We start from the raw sequence: 4613 nt of genomic DNA, 5'->3' as shown, positions 1-4613 counted from the left end.
AAGACTATGTTGATTTGTTCGTCTCCCTCCAAGAGGCCTGAGTTCCTGCGAGCGTATACAAGATAGAATAGGACAGGTGCTCTTCATGTGAAACACCTGTGTAGATTGGAGCGCCCCCATCTGGTCATCACAGGGTAATGGTTGGATTTAGAGCGGACAGCACGATGGGGGATATGGAAGATTCAGAACACACAGACCTTGTCACTAATACGGTACCTGTGGGAGATATTAAAGGTAGATATCAGCATCTTTCATGGTTAGTTATCAGATTATGTCCACTTTATGTATATTTGTACACCTATATTGTAACAAATGTATCCATCTTAATACACTGAGTGGCCAGATTATTATGACCACCCCATCAGTACTTCGTTGGGCCGCCTCGTGACTCCACGAGATGATGAAAGGTGATGCGAGGAATCTGAAACGGCACTGTTGCCCTTCTGTTGTCTTGTACCAGTCTTGCCCCTCCCCCGTTCTGCCCCAACATTGACTAGTCGCTGACGGCCACAATTTGCACGTTCAGACCCAGATTTTCGGCTGACAGTCCGGTCTTTAAACACTTTAACAACAGCTGCTCTTGAACATTTAACGAATTCTGCTGTTTTGCTGATACTCGCTCCATGGCTGCGAGCGCCAACAATCATCCCGCGTTCAAAGGCTGTTACATCGCATTGTTTCCCCGTATCTTCAGAAACAAATCACTTCTACTGTCGTGGTAACCAACCCGCTTCCCTATTTATAATGGTCTGGCCCTCTAGCAACTTCAGCGCCAAATTATAGCTAATTTGCCTACAAACGTCAGGTGGTCATAATAATCTGGCCACTCAGTGTATGTCAGAGGTATATAGATGACTATAATAACTATATACATGTATTATTAACTATAATAGCGTGTGACTGGGGAGAGGACATTAGAGTGTAAGCTCCTCTGGTGCAGAGACTGATGTGACTGGCTCAATGTTCTCTGCACAGCACTGCGGTATATGTCAGAGCTATATAAATAATATAACAATAGTGTGACTGGGTTGGGATATTAGAGTGTAAGCTCCTCTGACCAGGGGCTATTGTCGGTGACTCTATTCGCTGTGGTAAAATGGCGCACTTACCTTGGCCTACATCAGATCTGCTGTCCGATGGCTTTCATACATTCTTTATAGGCTTGGATGAGCTCCTGGCAGTTATCTTCCCCTTTCTCTGCTGCGCTGCATGGAAAACAAAACACAACATGCAAATAGCTGCGACAAGATCCGCACCTCACTGACACCGCGTGATTTAAAGAGTCACCTCCATTGGCAACTCACCTTGCCAATGGAGGTGTACCGCACATGAATAGTACAAACGGCACATCGACAACAATTGTTTGTGCAATTCAATGCACTAGGTATGACCGAGTCCTCACCAATAGTTCTGAGCACTAATAGATCCGAAAGTATTCGGGGTTCATTCTAACTTACGCGTTTGGTTGTAGTACGCAGTATACGTGAATTTCATTAGGGCAGCCCATTCGTTATGAATGCACCACAATGGAGGAAAAAACATGCATGACCCTTTTTCTGGCAGCATGCAGTATGTGTGTTGTGACACGCTGCATTGCATTGTACATTGCATTGAGGTTCATTCACAATGAATGTGGCACCACAACACATGCACATAGAGCAAGTGCATCGCCACACGTTACAGGAAAGCACAGGTATAAATGAGCCCTAGAAATAAAAATCACATCACTACTCTAAGGCAGACTGAGGCTAAGCTGGTGCCCGGATGTCGGAGCTTCCATTACATAGCAATACACACTTAATAAATTCTGTGTATATTCACTATATCCTGTGCGAAAGTTTGTGCACTTTGCGAGAATAGATTCTGCACATCAAGTGTGACCTGATCCTCAATGGTGCACCCATATACAGATTCTCCATACAATCCTCAGAGAGTCCAGCAGAGGGCGACAGCAAAGGCAGCACTGCAGCTGAATGGATGGCATTAGGTCTCTGAGATGGGCTCTTGTAGTGAAATGTTCACACTGTTAAGGTGCCCATACACCTGCCGTTTATCGTACGATAGTTGTGGGTGATCCCGCGATCGTCCGATAATCGGAAGGTGCATGGGCAGCGTGCGACCTCTTCCACTGTAAGGGCGCACGACATTCGTCTTCCGAACATTCGTCTTTCGGCAGGTTAGTGGGGTGCTCGGAAGACGAATGCTGCACGGGCCGGTGTGCGCAAGCTCACACTGCCCACAAGCGCACACTGCCTGCTCAGCATTGGAATCATCGGAAGCCCGCCCCTCAGCTGGGCGGGCTTCCGATGATCGCAAGTACGATCTGCCTGTCCTAAGGTCCCCACACACCTTACGATAATCGTACGATAATCGTGGGAAATCCCGCGATCGTACGATGATCGTAAGGTGTGTGGAAGCCGTGCGACCTCTACTACTGTAAGGTCGCACGACTTTGAACTTACGGACATATTCGAAAACCCGCTGAGCATCGTACGATGTTCGGCGGGTTTGTGGCATGTCCGTACGATAACAGCCGTACGGGCCGGTGTGCGCAAGCGCACACTGCCCGTTCGGCATTTCGGTCATCGGAAGCCCGCCCCTCAGGGGGCGTGGCTTGCGATCATCGCAAGTACGATCTGCCTATGTAAGATAGGCAGATCGTACGTTTTTTTAAGTACCTTACAACCATCGCAAGACAAAAGTCTTGCGATGGTTGTAAGGTGTGTGCCCAGCCCAAGATGGGCAGATCGTACGAAGTTTTAATTACCTTACAACCATCGCACAACGAAAGTCGCGCGATGGTTGTAAGGTGTATGGGGAGCTTTACAGCTGCTGAACCTGGAAAATCCACAAGATATGATTGTTCCAGATAACAATATCTTGGATAAAATAATTTTACCTTCAGAGATCAATAACACTGATTGAGTGATCTGACTGATAATGATCAATAATGGAGCAGTCAGTCCTAAATGGAAATGCAATGTAGTTCAGACAAATTGATCTTTTTCTGTGTTGTGCTGAGCAATCGATCTTGGGCTAAAGATGGTTTACAACGATCAGATCCGTGACCAGTCACCCTGCAGCAGTGACTGATCTTTATTACAGGAGGGGGCGGAGACAAGACCAGTCACCCTGCACATGGAAAGAGAGCAACGGTGACCGGTCTTTATTACAGGAGGAGTTGGAGATAAGACCTGTCACCCCGCACAAGGAGAGAGAGAGAGCAGCAGTGAGCGGACTTTATTACAGGAGGGGGCGGAGACAAGACCAGTCACCCTTCACAAGGAGAGAGTGCAGCAGTGACCGGTCTTTATTACAGGAGGGGGTGGAGACCAGACCAGTCACCCTGCACAAGGAGAGAGTGCAGCAGTGACCGGTCTTTATTACAGGAGGGGGCGGAGACAAGAACAGTCACCCTGCACAAGGAGAGAGAGCAGCAGAGACCGGTCTTTATTACAGGAAGCTCCAAGTCTCTGCAGAGATCTGGAAGAAATACACGAAGCTCGCCAAGATTCAAGAAGAATGCACATGGATCTCGTACAAGAACAATATCTGATCATCCCGGAGTTCAGCCTTAAAACAAAACAAAAACTTGCACTGGAACTTGTACTGATTGCATTAAAAAACTATACTAGGGATGCACTGATATATCGGCCCCCGAAACATATTGGCCGAAAATGGCACTTGTGGCTAAATGCAGAAAGTGCATTTTTCCTGCTGAGACATCGGCGCATCCATGATTTCCGGCAGAGCAGTGTGGGGGCGGAGACAGCGCTGTCACAGGAGGCTGGGCTCTCCTCTCAACACTGCTCACTCAGCCTCCTGTGACAGCGTGTCGGAGAGGAGAGGGGGTACAAGCAGTCAGTGATCGCTGAGTGTTTGTAAATAATTGGGGACAGAGTATGTTTGCTATATCCTCAGTTATGAATAAATGGGAAGTGATCTGCATCACATCTACATCACTTCCTGTTCATTCATGATTGTAGTTATAGTAACATACTCTGTCCTCATGTTATGAATGGACAGGAACACTCAGTATAGAGGATTCCTACTCATTGATAACAGGGGATAGAGAAAAAGAGATTAAGGACTCTGTGTTCTCAATCTCTTTCTCTATTTTAAGAGGGAAATATAAGGGGTCTGTTTAGACCCCTAATATTTCCCCCAAGCCCCTAAAAGTAAATAAAAAATAAAAATATTTATTTCGGTTTCGTTTCGGTTTTTAAATTTCTATTTCGGTGCACCTCTAATATATATACACATTGTACGTACTTCATGTATTCTCTCACTCTGTTACACAAGACGGTAATGTCGGCGTCTCAGTGCTGGAACACCAGAGAGGATTCTGGGACATCACTGCAGCACATTCCGAAGTTCATTGCCCGCAGGCCAAGCTGTCCCCCTCATTTCCTGCTCCGCTCACACACACACAGCACAGAGGTCAGCAGGCAGGTGCCAGGAACATGCCAGGCAAACAAGTGCTGCAAATTGAGGGAGGTTTAAAGAACAAAATACATTTCTTTAAACCTAAATGGCCACATAACTAACTTCATTAACACTATAAAATATTAAACTCTTCCATTAAAAATATACTTTAAAGGAGAACTATGGGG

The 4613-nt window shown here is 46.5% G+C and overlaps 1 long non-coding RNA gene across 1 annotated transcript in view; it reads right to left on the bottom strand.

Moving 5' to 3' along the window:
- The window catches only part of LOC108802231, a 15426-nt gene continuing 10813 nt past the window's right edge, over window positions 1-4613 (bottom strand). Inside the window, exons 2-3 of the long non-coding RNA XR_001942207.1 lie at window positions 1110-1205; window positions 1-216 (exon numbers count right to left, since the gene is read on the bottom strand). This is a non-coding gene — a long non-coding RNA (uncharacterized LOC108802231). The remainder of the gene's footprint in view (window positions 217-1109; window positions 1206-4613) is intronic.

The sequence above is a fragment of the Nanorana parkeri genome, unplaced genomic scaffold (assembly GCF_000935625.1).
Source record: "Nanorana parkeri isolate BGI_ZX_2015 unplaced genomic scaffold, ASM93562v1 scaffold2737, whole genome shotgun sequence".
NCBI lineage: Eukaryota > Metazoa > Chordata > Amphibia > Anura > Dicroglossidae > Nanorana > Nanorana parkeri.
The sequence above is the reverse complement of the archived record's forward strand: the minus strand, read 5'-3'. Positions and strand labels throughout refer to the sequence as shown.